This window comes from Haliotis cracherodii, unplaced genomic scaffold (genome assembly GCF_022045235.1).
Source record: "Haliotis cracherodii isolate W230 unplaced genomic scaffold, xgHalCrac1.p SCAF_11, whole genome shotgun sequence".
In the NCBI taxonomy this organism is placed as follows: domain Eukaryota; kingdom Metazoa; phylum Mollusca; class Gastropoda; order Lepetellida; family Haliotidae; genus Haliotis; species Haliotis cracherodii.
This window is the reverse complement of record NW_027266266.1, coordinates 29962113-29982268: the sequence shown is the minus strand read 5'-3', so window position 1 is coordinate 29982268 and position 20156 is coordinate 29962113. Positions and strand designations below refer to the sequence as shown.

At 40.2% G+C, this 20156-nt stretch overlaps 1 protein-coding gene across 2 annotated transcripts in view; it reads right to left on the bottom strand.

Moving 5' to 3' along the window:
• LOC139456410 (Na(+)/citrate cotransporter-like) overlaps positions 1–20156 on the bottom strand; it is a 176748-nt gene that overhangs the window by 19853 nt on the left and 136739 nt on the right. The gene's annotated exons all lie outside the window — the stretch shown is intronic.

Genomic DNA, 20156 nt, shown 5'->3' with positions numbered 1-20156 from the left:
GTTTTTTTCAAAACATTTTGAGTTCAGCTTTCTAAAACTAAACGAAGTTTAATGTCGAAGAGATAATTAACATATCATTTTGAATAGGAAAAAATTCAGATAGATATTCATAACCTATATTCCCATTATAAATATAAATCTGAAAAAATTCTAAAAGATTTATGTTGAACTGTAAGACTGGAATTGTGAAAATTTAAAGCGGAGTGAATTCTGTTTGACTGCATTTGTTGAACACATTATACCAGGGCTGTGTCCGCTAAGCTGAGGTGAGACATTTGTCACTAGATAATTATCTACAGCAAATTTACTTTTATGTTCAACGTTTTCACAAATTGCGTTATATCGCCGATGCCTAATCAATTAATTTTGTATTTATCTAAATGATTTTAGCTTCTTAATGTCATGATTCAGTAGAAGTTAGAAAAACGATCTTTAATGTTATTTAATGTTAACTATTTCACCTTCAACAGCAGATTTAAAGTGTTACTATCCTTATATGAATCGACAGGTTCTGCGCTGTATCTTGTTCATTTTGTAGTATCCATATATATCCCCATATAGGCGCAGCATACATAGAGGTTATCACGCTAGTGTGTTTGGGGATGGTAAATATCCTGTATTAGGAATATACATTGTATTTAGCGAGCCTTGTCGAGAGTAACTGCTAGAGTAACTGCCCTTTGCCAAAGGGAAGCTACTCTAACCCTAGTCTATGAGACGTCACGGCCACGGTCAGACGTTGTTAAAAGTCTGACCTGTCATAACGTTAAGAAGTGTGGTCAGATGTACACACAGTGACAAAACGAAACAAGGTAACAATTCAAACATATTTCGGCCAAGTCCAACTTTTTTTATTTTGTGGAAAAGGTTCCAAGCCGCAGAGGTCTACACGCACGGATATGGCTAATGATCCCGCTTGGCTAGGACTAGTGCCCTCGCAAAATTGTTTCGCAATTTATGTCTCCAAAGATACCCAGACTTGTAAAATTCCTTAGCTACGTCACAGTTAGACACTGATTTTCAGTATATCAGACTGTTCTTTTGATAATGATAGCAATAATTCCAGTATAGTTTCTCCAGATTCCCGATGGGTAATTCTTACTCGATCGCCGAATGACAAGGACGACGCCATGTTTCCTTGTAAACAGTGAAAGTAGTCCCTACTTGACCTTTGATATTTGCATCTCCATCCGCATATGACCCCAACGGATATCTTTTTTATCCGTTGGCTTTATCCTGAGAGAAACCTACCCATTATATGATTAAGTAGGATTTCATTACACTCGACTCGTACAGTTTCCTAAAATACACCATAAGTCTTATCACCACATTGCCTGTCTTTAGTGATTAGAAGCTGAAAAGATCTACTACAGCCTTAGATACTTATGTCCTTCATTTGACATTTTATGTTTAAGTATTCTTCAAACCACAGTCGGGGCGTAAGTTCGATTCCCCACATGTGTACAATGTGTGAAGCCCATTTCTTGTGTCCCCCGCCGTGATATGTGAGTGAGTGAGTGAGTGACTGAGTGAGTATGGTTTCTCGCCGATTTTAGCAATATTCCAGCAATATCACGGCGGGGGAACACCAGAAAATGGGCTTTACACATTGTACCCATGTGGGGAATCGAACCCGGGACTTCGGCGTGACGAGCGAACGCTTTTACCACTGAGCTACCCCACCACCCCCAGATGTACATATACCAATATACTCGGACCCCATGGTACCGCGGCATTCATCGTATCGCGGCATTTCTGATTTCCGGTAATTCACGCGGGACACGCCTCTTAGCGGCTGTCTATTAATGCAAATCAGTAACCAGGAAGTGCTCACTTCGTAAACAATTTCAATTCCCTCGGAATGTTCCGTCTGCTGTAAGTAAGGAGTTATTAATGTGTTGATACTTACTTCTGGCATACTTTTTTAATATTGCCTTACCCCCATGTACCCGATGCCTAAGAAAACATCTTGCTCCTGGTCAAATTGTGTTTTACATGGTATATCCACAAAATGCATCCCTTTAATGTTCTATTAGAGATTATATATATATATATATATATTCCTTACTCCTATTCCCATGATCGCTGTAGGGACACTCATCCTACTATTTCTGGATGATCCAAATTATCTGAGTTTGTTTCTTGAAAACCGCCAATGTCCCTTTATCAATTAGATCAACTAAGTCCTGGTATTTGTATCTGTTTCCTTGGTCACTAAGAATTTGGTTTGTTTTTGAAATTTGATTGTTTGATTGTTTAGCTGGAGGATTGGGGAGGCGGGTTTCATGTTTTTATGTTTGAATACTATTCCTGTTGTTTTTTCTGAGTTAAGGGAGAAGCCCCATTTGTCAGCCCATTGTTGTATTTTATTAAGAGATTTTTGGAGTAGATTTTTGGCCATTTTCATGCTTTTAGTGCGGATCCAGATGGCTCCATCATCCGCGAATTGTTACGTGTTTACTTTAGGGGATAGGCCCTCGAATAGATCGTTTATCATTATATTGAAGAGGGTGGGGCTGAGGATACTGCCCTGTGGAGTGCCATTTTCTAGGGGACATTGGTCCGATAGAGTTTGGTCTATACCTACGGTTATTTTACGATTGTTTAGGAAGTCCTGGATGTAGTTTATTATCTGACCTTTGAGTCCTATTTTTTTAAGTTTTTGTATTAGCCCATCGTGCCATACCATGTCGAAAGCTTTAGAGAAGTCTAAGAAGACTAATAAGTAATTAAGAAGCCCATTATCATGTTTCAAATACCGAATAATACAACAGCATTTGCAAAAACACAATCGTTCAAACGTTTATTGCTGGTGTATGTATGTCAGTTGTGATCACATTATGTCAAATCCAGTCCGTGAGGAAATAGGGTTACTATTCAGGGCTGAGCAGTATTGTCGGTGATTGGTAATTGATACCTGCTCTGTTTTGAGATAAGCTTTTGAATAGGCGAATTTTGCTGAGGCATTCATATCATCTGTACATATTTCCAGTTGTGTTTTTGACAATTCATGGCTTAATTACACGAGCAATTAGGAATCACCGATTCGATAATGGCTGTTATGCCGTGGTTATTTATCTAGTTCTTGCTTGTAATGTTGAATTATGACTGCCACACAGAAACAATCCCAAACTGAGCTGACTTTTGGGAGTTTTACGTCCCAGTTAATTTATTTCGTAAACGGCGTAGGTGGGGAATGATAAATAAAACTAATGTTAGAAAAATCGAAAAATTAACACACCCAGAAAACTATAACTGAAAGGGAAAAAACTATCTAATAATAGCAATATCTATAATATATACATATAATGTATTTATTATTACAAGTGAAGGTATAGATGATTTGGTGAATTTGGAAAAGGTGTTAATAATTTAAAGTGATTAATTATGGATTATAAATGGGTTACAGATAAGCTGTAATTAGATATGGAGCCTACTGAAGAAAGAAAAGGGGAATAAGAGCCAAGCCTAACTGGTTATTTTTGTTTGTTTACATTATAAGATTTTGAAGCAGAGTTTGTTTGGGATGTTCTAAAATTTGTCATTGAGTTTAGCATTAAGAATGAAATTGATAATTGAGTCGTATAATGCTGGTGGGTTGAATTGGATGAAAAGTAAGGAAATATTGTGCTGATAGTGAGAAAGGATAGAGTGATATAGTTGAGAGTGGAAAGTGTTATATGGCGGATAAAAATGTGATCTAGATTTTCGGGAATGAGGCAGTTTGCACAGTTACTATTTAGCTGTCTTTTTGGGCTTATATACTAGTAGATTATAGTTAAGATTTGTATTGTCACTGATAATAGGGGATATTATTTAATACAAAAAGGTCGAATTGTTAAAGTTGTGGTATTTATACATTGGTTCATAAAATATAGTCTTAATCAAGGTAGAGTTAGAATTTTAGATAAGATTTTGGACATTTTGAATTTTGATGGAATGTTTACTTTTAGATTTCAGCTCGGCTTTAGAATTGTGGAAAATCAATGGATGGGGATGGATGTATTATGGATAGTTTTGCTTCAAAGTCTGCAATGTTGTTACCACGTGTGTTGGAGTGTCCAGGTACCCATAGTAGACTTACAGATTTATTTTCTGATTTTAGTTCTGAAATGAAATGGATGATGTTGTTTATTAAATCGGGTCGGGTTTTGGAATATTTGTTTTGACCTTGTTTTGATGAGCCGAGAGAGTCTGGAATAATTAGAAAGTTGTTTTTTAAGGGTTTTGACGAGATGGAGGGCTGTAAGTATGGCTAATAGTTCAGCAGTATTAGTATAAGTATAATTTTGATAATGATAATTAGTAGTTATTGGTTGGGCCTGGTCTACACGGATACCTAGTCCTGTGTTATTGTTCTTGTCTTGTGAGTCGTCATAGTATACGTGTGTGTGCGATGGCCCGTTGGTATGTTTGTGGTTAAGTGTTTCTTTCTGTGGGGAGATGTTGGGTTGTGTTTTATATATGCTAAGAAGGTTTTGTTTGTCTGATCCCCAGTCGGTGCCTCTGATGGCCCTCATTAGGTTTAAATCTTTTTCACAAGAGTTGACCAGTTTTGTAATATGGGGAGTCCATGTGAGGTGTTGGTCAAATGTGACTCCTAGAAATTTTGCTTCTTTTTTATATGTGATTTCTTCAATGTTTAGGTGAAGTTTGGGTGTATAATTTATCTAACGTTGTTTTTGTAATAGCATGCCAATAGTTTTTAGTGCTACTTTGAAAGCCCCACTTAGTAGACCGTTTTTGAATACTGTTAAGTGCAGACTGTACTTTGGCATTAATTAGGTTTAATGAAGATGAGGATGTCCAGAAGGAGATGTCGTCTCTAACTTTTGCTGTTGAAATATTATTGTTTTAATAGAATTTGAAAAATGTCGTCAATCATGAAATTAAATAATGTCGGCGACAATATGCTACCTTGTGGGGTGCCATTTTCTAATGGATGGGTATCTAATAAGGTTTCATGGGATTTCACTGTGATATTTCTGTCTGTTAAGAAAGAGTGTATGAAATTCAAAATTCTCCCATTAATGGCTTTATTTTCTTATTTTTGAATGTGGCCATTATGCCAAACCATACCGAAAGCTTTGCTGAAGTCTATAAATATGGCCATAGTATATTGTTTTTGTGTTTGTGCTGTCCTAATGTCTTGTTCCAAATGTAAAATGTGGTCTAACGTTTGTCTTTTGCTCGTAAAAGCAACTCTGGTCTGGAATAATAAGATTGTTTTCTGAGATATTATGCTTCAGCCTGTTATTTACAATTGATTCCATAATTTTACATAAATGGGAAGTTGAAATGGGGCGATATGAGTCAAGCTCATTTGGGGTTTTCCTGGTTTCAGGACTGGTACTACTTTTGCATGTTTCCATGTAGCGCCTCCAGTTGTCCGTGTTTTGTTGTATAATTGTAAAAGTATATTTTGAATTTTGATGGGGATTTTATTCAGAATAATGTAGCTAATTTTGACGAAACATGTGGCTGAGGCTGTATTCTTGTTTTTGTGATTGATTGTTGTTTAACGCCAAAGTCAGCAATATTCCAGCTATATGACGGCGGTCTGTAAATAATCGAGTCTGGATCATGGCATCATGAGCATCGATCCACGCAATTGGGATTTGATGACATGCATCAACCAAGTCAGGACGCCTGACCAGCCGATCCCGTTAGTCGCCTCTTACGACTAGTATAGTCGCCTTTTACGACAAGCAAGAGTTGCTGAAGACTCTTGTTTAAAATTTTAGGGCTGTTTGTAATTTATGTTTGTTAACTATTGTGTTGATAGGAAGGTGGCGAAATTGGCAGCAATAACATTAGCTTTTTCTTTATTTGTGGATAGGTCCATAATGTTTGGGTAAACTTGTTTGCTTGTTTAAACAACCCCAAACAAAAATTACCTGCTCTTAAGCGCAATTTATAAATCGCCACTTTTAAGAATCGGATCAGGATCGAATTTAAAAGCGCTGATTGCCTTCTTATACGCTAACTCATAGAACTCCTTCAACCAGCTTCTACGCCAAGGCCAAGGCTACTGCACACCACCCCAGCGACAAGGAAACGACACCCCACATAAGCATAGATTTCTTGGTTTTTCACTGTTTTTCTTTTTTCTTTAACCTTATATCAGATTAAAATTCAGCTGATTTTATATATCATATCTTCACTATTATTATATTTTATGTTACAGTATATGTTTCTACACATCTCTTCACTGCCGTTAAACTCTTATCCTATAAACCTACTTTAATTTTCTAAACTGCCCCTTCATTTACAGTTTTTTGGGCCAGACGTTTCCTTACTATTTCTCATTTATATGAATTAAACCGGGCTGATCCCGACTGCGACAGAGCCAAAGGCTGAAGCGGTCATAACATCCGAAAGGTTCATTCTCGTTACGCCGACTTTCATAAAAGACATTATGATATGTGCGTGTTATGTTAACACACGAGGTTGTTACAAGCACGCTATGAATGGTGTTTTTGGATGGTGTTCAGGACACATAGAAACATATAACAGATTTATGATACATTTTTGTGTCGTTTATTCCACACATTATATTGTATCCAAAACAGCGATCATGGCAACAGTTGATACATTTCAATTTGGTACAACGAACAGAACATGATATACATGAATTATAACAAAAATGTTTTAAACTGTTCATAGACGCTACAAGTTGCAGTTTCAACTCCAAGCTAGCAACACCAAGCCAACACAGAGCATTGCCTGTTAGCCAGCCCAGGGGATCACAACCGTTGTTGTTGCATTAAGTGTTTAAGAGGTCGCCTTCTGCCTGAGCAATTTCGGCTGACCTTGCCCTCTTTGAGACTCCTGTGTGTGAGTGGGGTACACATATCTATTGTGAGTTTGGTGTTCACATAATTTCTGTTTTTGTATTGATATGATTTCTATTTTCGTATATTGATATGATTTCATTTTTATTCTTTGCTGCACTGTTTAAATACGTTCGAGTAGCTGTCCGTCTCTCAGAAATAGAGTTAGTTTGGCCTTCGCTATTGCATCTCTTGGCTTTAGGAGATCTATGACAGATAGCGGATCTAACTGCAATTCTTGTTTTAACCTAGCCCGGGCTGGGGCATGGTCTTGACATTCTAGTAACACGTGAGCAATGGTTTCAGCCTGATTGCAAGATGAACAAACCTTGTCATAGTGCTTTTTGTGACCGAGTCTGAGGCGTGAGATAGCAATTTGAACTTTCCTTTCATTTGAGTATGCGTTTGGCTTTTGTTGGACCTTGGGTTGAATTTTGTATAGCATTCTGCCGAACTTACTTGCGTCCCATTGGGCTTGCCATCTTTCTGCTATAGAGGCTTTGATTTTGCTTTTTATCTCTAGTTTACTAAAGGGAATATGCTGTATGTCCGCTGTGTCTAGAGCTAGCTTCGCCAGTGAGTCTGCTGGAGTCTGCTGGAGTTTGAGTTTCTGCCACTGATGGCTTGAACTGCACTTAGCGAGTCTGATAGGGCGACTGCCTTTGCTTCCGGTATGAGTTTGAGTGCATGATGAATTGCCTCCAATTCAGCCGTGAATGCTGACTGACCATCAGGCAAGCGAACTGAATGTGCTTGGGGTTTGGAGCTGTGGATATGGATCCCGTAACCAGCACTGTTGTTGATAGGATTCATGGATCCATCAGTGTATATATGGGCCCAGCTGTCTCAGGTAGTTTGAATTTTAGTGATAGCTAATGATGGTAGTAGGATTGGATTTTCTTTTTTAGTGACTTCTGATGTAAAAGCAGTGTCAACTTTGGGAGTTTTTAAAGTCATGGGAGGGTGTAACCCTTTGTAGTGACTTTCTGGAGGCTGAACGTCATCACAATTGTGACTTCACGTACTAATATCCCAGATGGCTTTAGTGAGGGATTTTTTCGAGCTAGGGCTTCATCTCGTGTGTGTGTTTTTTGTCTTGCCATATCTTTTTAACCAAAGGGTTTGATGTTCGTCCCCAGAACGATAATATTGCCTGCTCTCTCCTTAGTTTCAATGGGAGTTCTCCCGTTTCTACTCGTAGTGCTTCTAGTGATGTGCCTGTTGCTGCATTAGGGCTTTGTATTGTATTCTGTCTAGGCGCCTCAAGACAGTATTTGATGCTGAATGAAAGGCCTCACAACCATAGGCAATTTTTGATCTGATAAGAGGTATGAGCATCTTTCCCCTGGCGTTTGAATAGAACTCCAACAGTTTTTTCATGCCCATTAATTCTAATTTTTTGTGTATGTATGCTAGTGTGGTGGTTTTAGCTATGTTTGGGTCGGTTTGTTTATTTATTTTGCTAGCTAGTGTTGTGTCTATTTTGGGTATTTTAAGTTTAGGGGTGAAGATATTTGATTGTTTGCAGTTTTGTTTAAGATTTTTAACTTGGTGTTCATTTAGGTAGTTTGTTATTCTTTGGGATATTGGGGTAAGTAAGGGGTGTTTACGAGCTAGAGCTTGGTTTTTGGGGCTGATATTTTGGTTTATTAAGTTTTGGATGAGAGGGTTTGATTGGGACGCGGCCCAGAAATTTAAGCTTAGCTGTTCCCTGCGTAGACTTAGTGGCATTTCTCCTGTTAAGGCCTGAAGTGAAGTGTAGGAGGTGCCATGTTGGGTGCGTGTAATTAGTTTGAGGGCCTGATATTGTACTGAGTCAAGTTTTTTAGATAGAGAGTTGTTTAGGGTGTTGTATATGGCGCAGCCGTAGTCTAGTTTTGATCTAATTAGTGATATGTAGAGAGAGAGGAGGGTATCTTTGGAGGCTCCCCAGTTAGAGCCAGTTAGGCATCTTAGGGTGTTTAGGTCTTTACTGCATTTAGTTGTTAGGTTTTGGATGTGAGCATCCCAGGTGAGATGTTCATCGAAAATAAGTCCTAAGAATTTGGTTTGTTTTTGAAATTTGATTGTTTGATTGTTTAGCTGGAGAATTGGGGAGGCGGGTTTCATGTTTTTATGTTTGAATACTATTCCTGTTGTTTTTTCTGAGTTAAGGGAGAAGCCCCATTTGTCAGCCCATTGTTGTATTTCATTAAGAGATTTTTGGAGTAAATTTGGGGCCATTTTAATGCTTTTAGTGCGGATCCAGAGGGCTCCATCATCCGCGAATTTCGATGTGTTTACTTTAGGGGATAGGCCCTCGAATAGCCTTTGGTTTGACCAGGTAGGTTTTTCAATATCTCGTAGCTGGTTGGGATCACAACCAGCGGTTAATATCCTATTATATCTTACCCCTCAACAGCTACTCAAAATAAAGGAATACCACTCACAAGCCCTAATCCTCTAACCAAACTCACACTGTCGGTCGTATCTCCACAAGTCAACCTTAAAACAACAAAACCCCTAATTCCTTCCTCTTGTGTTACAACCCACCCACGCCCATTCATACACCCCACTCCTCAATCAAAATACAACCACACCTCCCTTTCACACCCAAACAAAACACTACCAAATCTCATCCTTCCATCCTTTGATCTGAACAACCTTCCAAAAACATCCTAATATCCTCTTTCCACCATCCTTTTATCGCAAGAACCTTCCAAAAACACCATAATCTCACTTTTCCACAAAAACACCACTCAAACCCCATCCTTTAATCTCACCAGATAAAACCCAACCCTTACCTAACACATCGAACCGCATTACAAAACACCCTCAATCTAAACAAGGCTTTCACTCTAGAAGCAATACTAAACCCACAAAATAAACTAGAAAACTTCAAGGCCTTAGGCGTATTCTTAATCAAAACGGAACTAATAAAACGCATCTAAAAACACTATAATCTACCAAATCAAAATTACATAAACAAACATCCACCATACCCAGCTCCCTTAGTTCTCCTCCCCAACCCCATCGGCATCTATTCCAAATCTCAAAATTCCAAAATTCTATATAAGCATCCCGTAAAGCCCCCTCTTGGGTTGCACACACCACTTTCGCCCCTTTTGGAAACACATTAAATGGCCTGGCCGGGCCCGTGTGCGAAATACGCATCAGTCGGAAAGCGCACGTTAAATCTCCAAAGTAAGTAAGTAAGTATACCCACCCGTTCCTTGCAAACCCTCTCAAAAACACCACCCCTCCACTAAAACTCCATACGGTAATGAAAACGCAGATAAAGCAGCTAAACTATCCCTCAAAATCCCAGAAATAAGCTTAAACTTACCAATCTCAAAATCAGAAATTAAAAGCGTAAAGAAGCAAAAAAACACCAAAAAATGGCATAACCTTTATCTAAACTCAAATAGCCAAATCAAAAAAGTACTCAGCAAACCACTAACCAAACCTAAATTTCTCCATCCATCCAAAAAAATCGACAGAGTAATCACTAAACTCCAAACAGGACACACCAACCTAAATAACCATCTAAAAAATAAATAAAAAACATACTACAGGTAACTGCCCACACTGCAAACAACTAGAAACCCCCGAACACGCACTCATTCACTGCACACACTACCTAACACATCGAACCGCATTACAAAACACTCTCAATCTAAACAAGGCTCTCACTCTAGAAGCAATACTAAACCCACAAAATAAACTAGAAAACTTCAAGGCCTTAGGCGTATTCTTAATCAAAACGGAACTAATAAAACGCATCTAAAAACACTATAATCTACCAAATCAAAATTACATAAACAAACAAACATCCACCATACCCAGCTCCCTTAGTTCTCCTCCCCAACCCCATCGGCATCTATTCCAAATCTCAAAATTCCAAAATTCTATATAAGCAACCCCTAAAGCCCCCTCTTGGGTTGCACACACCACTTTCGCCCCTTTCGGAAACACATTAAATGGCCTGGCCGGGCCCGTGTGCGAAATACGCATCAGTTGGAAAGCGCACGTTAAATCTCCAAAGTATGTAAGTAACTAAAACTCCAACTATGTCGGACTCTTCTCGCGTCACCATACAAGCAGACATACACGCACCTCATTCACCGACTCCCATGGAGGCAAACAAGAATATGGTCTAAACAATCCAAACGCCCCTGACCAAATAAAACTAAACCCACCAACCACTCAGGCAACAACCACACAAAAAACGTAAGCTAAATGAAACCCTCCATTTCCGTCTAAACATACTAACTACCTGTGCGCTCTTTTTCTTTTCCACCGTACCCTCCACCGTTCTCTCCGCGGCATACTCAACAAACAAAATATGATTGTGGTTCAAGAAGCCAAAAATCCCTTACTCAAACATTAAATTACAAAAACGGACGGATCGCGTCAATTTCCCACAACCAGAAATAATAAACATTCTGAAAATTACCACAACCAGACACGGCAAAACACAACAAAACACCTACAGTCATCGTTCTGCTTTAAAAAAACGGGAAAATACCCAACACTCCCAACAACAATAAAAGGTGACTATGCTTGTCGTAAAAGGCGACTAACGGGATCGGGTGGTCAGGCTCGCTGACTTGGTTGATGCATGTCATCGATGCTAATTGCGTGGGTCGATGTTCATGATATCAATCACTGGATTGTCTGGTCCAGGCTCGATCATTTACCGACCGCCGTCATATAGATGGAATATTGCCGAGTGCGGCGTTAAACAACAAACCACCCAACCCAACAACAATCTGCTTCGGCGCCCAAACTAAACTAGAAATCAAACCCTACATCAAACCAGTTAAACAATGCACAAAATGCCTAAAAAATAATCACACAGCCTCGCAATGAAAATCCAAAGTCACTAAATTGAATGTAAAAGATGCGCCCAACCAAACTGCCCAGGTACATACACAGCTTGGTGCATACACTGCAAATTATATACCACACATCGCTATTAAACCAATTCCTTAACAGGCACAGAAACATCGACACCGCAAAACTGCAAACAAGAAAACCTGCACCACCCACATCCAAAGCACTACTCCCCGCACCACAGCCAAACAACATCAAACAACCAACACCCAGACAATAAACCACATCACACATACAAAACAAACTTCCATATGGCAACTCCCACACAATGCTTCCATCTTCACAGCACCCAAACCTCCAGTACCCAGGAGATCTCTGATCAGAGATTTCTTAACACAGACAAAACCATAACATCTACACCTACAGCCCGCAAGGCACCAATCATTAACCCTACGGCCAACCAACCCACCGCAGCCCCTAAGGCCACCCATCCCACAGCAGCCCCTAGGGCAACAACAACCACACACAAGCAAGCACAACAACAACCAAAACTGCAGCCGAATTGTCAACAGAGAGACCAAAATAATGACATGATTGGTGTCATTGTTTTTTTTCAAAATATCCCTATTTGCTTTTTCTTTAAAGGAACCTATTTAAGTTTGTTGCACTATAACAGAACTACGAAGGATGAATTCCACTTTTTGCGAGTTGTAATTACTTTGACGATCAATGAAACTTTGGTAGAAATCACTTTGTTCCAGAGAAGATTATTTCAGACAAATACATGGTAATTTATCGCAAAAATCTTTTTTTTTATGATTCTGACCCTTAACATCACGTATTCTTCTAATTACAATGCAAAATGAAATAAATATCCGTATTAATATCAGTTGTTTCGATATTTAAAAACAACCAGGGAATTATGTCTCATCAGCAGTCTAACTGTTATCTACTCGCCCTGTGACATGTTCACATGCCTTTTCTATTGACACGCTTCTGAACTCTTTTAACTAATCATTGATTGCACGGTTGCAAGGAGCTGTACTACTCAAAAGAAGTTAATAACACCGGACCATTTCATATGACTATCGCCTATCAGGTATGTGAAAGAATCGCGATTTCTTTAACTTAAATTTAAGTAGTATATATGAAAGGAGTGCTTACGAGTGCTTAGGAGGTTAGGGTCATGGTCAAGGTCATCAAAGTGTGTCGTGTTTACTTTGGCTGACAAGAAATTAGTAATGTTCTAAGTATACACAAAAGTAAGCGGACAGTTTTATGCATCAACTCCTTCTGAAAGCTTCGGGAACGCAAGTGTGCCAGTAAGACGCCATGATCGACATAGAAACATGGAGAAAACGTATTGGACGTCACACCACCCCACCTAGGACAAGGCAGAAAAGCAGGATGGCTACCCGATACGACGCTCGCTCACACTGGTCAGTTTGCACTGATATGAACTTCAGAATGGTAAGCTTACTAATAGTATCCTGCATTCTCGGTGCTATTCATAACATCGTGTTTTCGGATTCTGTTTGTGGACGAAAAAACATCGCCCAGCAAGTTCTGTGTTCCAATATAGGTCATGCACGGTCTGCAGTAGCAACGCGTCCAGTGATTTCCTCGTGTCTGGTGAACAGTTTCAACAATCTGTGTCAGTAAATTTACTGTTACTGTGTTCGGTCGATGTTGAAATGAACACTGGACCAATCAGTCAACAACATCATTGAGGAACTTAGAAACACGAAAACAGACATAAAACAGGACATCACTCAATTGAAAGATAAACTTAAACACGTGCAAGGAGACATAAAGAAAGTAACTGACAATATTGTTGAACTAAAAAATGATGTGCAACTGGATGTACACGAGCAACTACAGCAACAGGATAATAAGTGCCATCGAGAACAGGGATGAGTGACTAGAAAATTTCGGCGGGATAATGTCATCTTGCATTGTGTGCCCGAGGATGGCGAGGAATCGTTCGGATCATGCAGAAACAAAGTACTAAAAGTTGTAAACTCTGTATGTGAGGAAGGCGACGGTACAACTCAACCAAACGATATTCGCCGATCGCATGGACTTGGAGGAGCTACAGCAAAGAAACCGAGACCTGTCATATGTGCGTTCTGGGAAACTGGGGTGAAGATTTGGGCCTTAACGACGAGAGAACAGTTAAAAGCTAAACAAATGGGCATATCAAACGACCTAACTGCATCACAGCGGAATAAACTGAAATCTCTAGCTGAAGATGGGAAGAGGGGTTTCTACAAAAATGGGAAACTTGTAGTGGTGGATATGCCTCCTAAACAAGACTCCACGTTTGCCAATAACGGAACACAACTCTTCAGAACAACACGACAGAGATCTGCTCATCCACAGGGATACGACCGGCCCGACTTACGTCACCATCGGTAGATACCTGTCAACAATGTGTCGACTTTGACATGGAATATTTCAGGTCTGCACAATAAAATGAAAGATGATGAGTTTATTTTATTAACTTGATCAGAGATTTCGACATCCTCCACTTATCAGAAACTTGGTCACATGAAAAAGATAATACTAATTTTTCTCTTCCAGGACATAAATGCTTTCATTTACCCGGTATTAAGCTATCACAGTTTGGACGCGCTTCGGGAGGTATAATATTGTTTATAAGAGATAACATTCAAAATATATCAAATGTGTCTGGTACTCTGAAAATGTTATTTTTACGCTGTTTGACAATAATTTGTTCTCATGTGAAAAACATGTATTGTGTATCTTTAAATATGTTCCATGTAACAAATGTTATATTTGGGATAACACTTTCTTTGTAAAGTACAAATTCTCGTACTTTTTTGGGTTGAGTCCCATGCAGAATTCGAACCCACACTGCAAGAGTGAGATACCTAATCGCCAGCACACAAAGTCAGCGATCTAACCCACTCAGCCACCGAGGCTTCCGCTAAAATGAAAGTCCGACAACTTGTAATCTAGATCACGTACTTTGTGAACCCCTCTGACAAGAGTAAGTTGGCAAGCCATTTTTGTGGAAGCCTCGTGTGTGTTGGCGATTAGGTGCCTCACTCTGGCAGTGTGGGTTCGAATCTCCCTGTGGGCATTTACTCTAACTACGAATATTGATCTATCAGAAACTACAACAGAGGTCCGTTTAGGTGACCAAATGATCAGTAGTACTAAGAATTCATGGAATGAGGATAAGAGATTTATATTCATTGAAATGTTAGCATATTTTAATGATGAATTGGAGGATGCGGTACATATAGCCTTAACATACATTAATTACGGGATTAAACAGATACCTTATTGTGATCAGCTGATTGTATGAAGCGTTGTATATGTATTGTCAATGTATTTCGTAATTATAAGTGAGTGAGTATGGTTTTACGCCGCTTTTAGCAATATTAAAGCAATATCACGGCGGGGGACACCTGAAATGGGCTTCACACATTGTACCCATGTCGGGAATCGAACGCGGGTCTTCGGCGTGACGAGCGAACGCTTTAACGACTCGACTATCCGACTGCCCCCCGTAATTATAAAGACAAAGTGTCTCTTCAGCACTATCTTGCTGCAAGAAATAAATATAAAGCTGTATGTAGGAATGCTAAAAGTTCCTTCGAGATTAAACGTCAATCTGAATTGATAGATTCAATGAAGGATTCCAATACATTTTGGCACAAAGTTCAAGCTTTATCAGGTACTACTAAGGATAAAATTAACATAAATTCAGAAACTTGGTTTGAGTATTTTACAGACCTGTTCAGTATTGCAGAGCCTGACATATCTACTTTTTATGAAGAAGATACACACACTTTGAATACTGAAAGTGTACTAACGGATGAATATACTGGTACTTATTGGGTTGAGTCTGTCACTGATGATATATTTAACGCCCCTTTCAGCAGTGAAGAAATACAAGAGAATATTCGTATGTTGAAATGTAATAAAGCAGCTGAAACAGATTATGTAATTAGTGAAATGTTTCAATGTTCAGGTAATATTCTTGTTCCATATCTACATGTATTGTTCAATTCTCTAAATGATAAAGGTGTTTTTCCTTTGGAAACATGAAGAACAGGCAGGATTTAGAGCTGGATATTCCACAATAGACAATGTTTTCATTTTACAAGCTTTAATTACAAAATATCTCTCAAGAAGAGGGGTCAAATTATGTGCATGTTCCATTGTCAGTTTCGCTAAGGCATTTGATTCCGTTCAAAGAAAAAACTCTGGCACTCATTTGGTAAACATGGGAGGGCATCAAAGATGGAGAAATCATTAAAAGCTATTTACGAATCAGTTAAAGCTTGTGTACGAACCAAATACAATAACCTTACAAGTATGTTTGTGTATTAAGCCCATTCTTGTTCCCTTTCTTCATAAATGAACTTGTTCTTGAAATTAACTCAAAATCTAAAAATGGCCCCCAGTTATATCCAGATCTAAAAGAAATATTCCATTTACTTTTCGCTGACGATGTCTTTTGTTTTCTGATTTGATAATTGGTCTTCAACGTCAAATCAATATTTTGGCAAATTATTGTGACAAGTGGTCACTGTCCGTCAATCTAAATAAAACTAAAAGTTCTTGTTTTTATAAGCGGTGGGAAATTATCAAAATTAGAGACACTGATATACAAAGACACTCATATAGAGGTAGTTTCATCTCATACTTACCTTGGAATATTGTTTACTAGGACTTTGAGTTAGAATAAATATCTAGAATATACATCTTTTAAAGCGAAGAAAGTGTTGATGTCAATCCTACAAAGTTTGTGAAAAGTATATTAATCTGCCCTACATTTTATACTTTCAGATTTTTCAGACGACGCAGACGGCGCTCCATTTCATCCCACACATGCTCTGTTGGGGAGAGATCTGGAGAAATTGCAGGCCATGGCAGTAACATGACATTGTTATGGAAATCCATTGCGACCCTAGCCGTGTGAGGACGAGCGTTGTCCTGTTGAAATGTCAATCCCGGGCCATGACGTTGCAGGAAAGGAATGACCACAGGCCTCAGAATCTGATCTCTGTAGCCAACACCGGTGAGATTGCCCTGAACAACCACCAAAGGGGTTCGGTGCCGTGCTGTTATCCCACCCCAAATCACCACAGAGCCACCTCCAAAACGATTCCTCTCCACAATACAGTTGCGTGCATAACGTTCTCCCAAACGCCGGTAGACACGTTGGCGCCCGTCACTGTGGGAAATGTTGAACCTCGATTCATCTGTAAAGACAACATTTCTCCACCATATTCGAGGTTGGCGAACATGATTTCGACACCATCTTAGACGGTTGACTCGATGACGGTGTGTCAGGATGGGACTATGGCAGGGCGTCGTGGTCGAATCTCGTACTGACGTAAACGATTACTGACAGTGTTGGGATGGATACGGCGCAGTCCAGGAATTGTCTGGGACGTCGTTACTGCCGTTTGGAACCTGTGTCGGAGATGTGTAACTCGAATCCATCTGTCCTGTCTTGGCGTCGTTACTCGGGGACGTCCTGAACGTGGGTGGTCGGCAACGTCATTTGTGTTCTGATAATGCCTCACCAATGCCGATATCGTGTTACGATGGCATTGGAAATGTGTTGCCACCTGTTGTTGCCTCATTCCCGCTCGGATCATTCCAATGGCTTCATGACGCTGTGCAGCTGTCAATCTTGGCATGATTTGCTTGTGATATGCTTGTGTCTGCGCCTGAGAAGTTTTGAATTTTTGAATGACCACAGATCATGCTTTCCAAAGTGACAGCGAAGTTTTTAGTTGCACATGCTGTGTACAGCTGCACAGGATGCACGTGCAGTAACACATTGCACGTCCATAGGCCCCCATCAATGACGTCATATCGCATGGCAAGTGCATGAGCGTTTGAATGTCTCCAATAATTGCTGTGTTCAAACCTATATTTCATATATGGACGGTGTGCCCTTATATCTATATTTTCTCCGGGCACAGTTTCTTTATGTGGCTAGTATATTTTCGCTTAAGCGCTGTATAAATTATTGGTGAAAACTGAGGACTCTTCCATCCACGCGATACCCAGTAAAAGCCTATAACATGCAGGTCTATCTCGATCAAAATGTCAGTCATTCACGCAATTAAAATAATTGGGCAACAAATATCAAAATCACCCTTTTCAGTTCAGGCCTTGGGTACGCATGGATGGAACATGGTGTTGAAAATCTCAAGATGTTTATGTCATTATTACTCCAACGAGCTCAAGATTGTGGATAGAAAAAACTAAGAAATAGCAAATGTACATATATTCTCTCTTCAAACATCAATTTATACTCGAAGAATATCTAATATATGTTACAATAAAAAAAACTTCTAAGATCGCTAGCGCATTTCAGAGCAGGTTATTATGATTTAAAGATATATATAAAGGTATATTTCAAAAGTCTAACAATATCTGTACATTTTGTAACCTGGGTTGCTGAAGACCTATTGTGCCACGGATCTTGTCGGGTCAAGTACATAGGAAAAGTCAAAGGTAGAGGTCAGCTATCATCAATAACGCGTATGTCCCCCGTTGGAATCGATAGCAGCCTGACATCTCCTGCCCATGGAAGAGACGAGTATGCGAATCACATCCTGAGGAATCGTAGCCCACCCAGCCTGCAACCTTAAGCCATATTCTGCAGCGTCTGGGGTTGTGGTGGACGTCGGCGTAGCCGTCGATCCCATTCACCCCACATGTGCTCTATCGCCTTCAAATCCGGGGATCTGGAGGGCCAGGGGAGTACAAAAACGTTGTTGTTGTTGTGTTGACAGGCTCTTTTGATCTAATCTGCATTCAGTCGAGCGTTGTCCTGCTGGAATACACCGTTGCGTTGGCTGCAATTGGGAGGACGTGTGGTGGGAGAATTTCGTTGATGTGTCGTTGAGCCGTAAGATAGCCCTGGATATGGACCAAATCTGTCCTGCCATGATGAGAGATACCCGCCCACATCATAACGCTACCTCCACCAAACCTGTCCACTTCCTGAACGCAGTTTCCGGCGTAACGTTCTCCCCGACGTCTATAGACCCGTGCTCTTCCATCCCCTCGACGGATGAGAAATCATTATTCCAGACATCTAACCATCGCAGTTGAGGCCATACTTTGTGTTGACGATACAAATGCAGTCGCTGGTGACGATGTTGTTGACTCAATATGACACGTCAAACAGGACGTCTAGCTCTTAGACCTGCTGATCTAAAATGGTTTCGTACGGTCTGGTCGGAGATTCTGCGCAGTCCTAGTATTTGAGATGGCTGGGGTCGTCTTTTCACGTAGGTGGTGCAGTCGGATGCAGCAATTTTGGGCGGGGGTAGTTACTCTTGGTCGTCCCGACCTTGAAACCGATCCTACATTGAAAACCCTGGCTACAGCTGATCGGTATTCCTCTGCCTGTAAGCGGCCTATGGCTTTGTTTCTTTGCACTTCTGTTAATCTTGGCATGCTGTTGAACTGTCACTGTTCGATTGACGCAATCAAAATCCCTGCACTTTAATACTGTTCATAGTGCTGCTGCACGTGCCACCCAACACCTTTCATGAGGGGTCAGGTTAGCATTGGCTTGATATATTATTTCAATGTCGCCAGACACGACCACGCCTATCAAGGAAGTGCATAGGGAATCGGGACTCTTCTGAAAACATGACACGTGATCAGCGACGATTAACCAAGTTTCGACCTTGTGTACAGCATTGATATCTGTTGGCAATATGATGATTTGTAAGGGACGTCACAACATGTGACCGTTGAGCGTGCAGAAGAGCTGCATGAACTCGTACTCCAGTTGCTGGATGAAAGTTTGTAGGAATTCGATTCGGCGTTTGAGCTCGATTTCGTAGAGTCTGGTTTCGGATCAATTAATCCTGTACGCTTGTCGTCCACCTGGGACGCCCTGAACGGGGTTGATCGTCAACATATGGGTTTGTTGGTACCTGCTCCATAGTCTGTTAATCAGAGACTGTGAAACATTGATAGTTTTGGCAGCTACACGCCGACTTGCATTTCTAGTGAGTGAGTGAGTTGGGGTTAACGCCGCTTTTAACAGTATTCCAGTCATATCGCGGCGTGTCAGCTTAATGTAGGAGGAAAGCCCGAAGTGATGCAGGCCTCAGACGTTTACCACTTCGGTGAAACCCACGAGCACGTGTATGGTGCTGACAAACCTAGAAACATAATTGGGGCAAACCGGGATTCGAACCCACAATCATAGGTTTCTGGCGTGCCCAAGGGACGCAACTCTGCACAGCGAATCGTGGCGCCTTAGACGACTAGGCCACCCGTGCCCCCGCATTTCTAGTAAATACACAAACAATGAATGAAGTCAAGTAAATTACAACTATATCATAAGCAGAATCAATAAGAATAATCGACCTTCCTTGAAAAGTGTTAAAATCAGGAATCACACCTTATTCACGTGTGCGGTGCAACTGCGTGAGGCACGTGCAAACTACAGGATGTATTTTGATGTTTAGTTTTACAGACATAAAACGT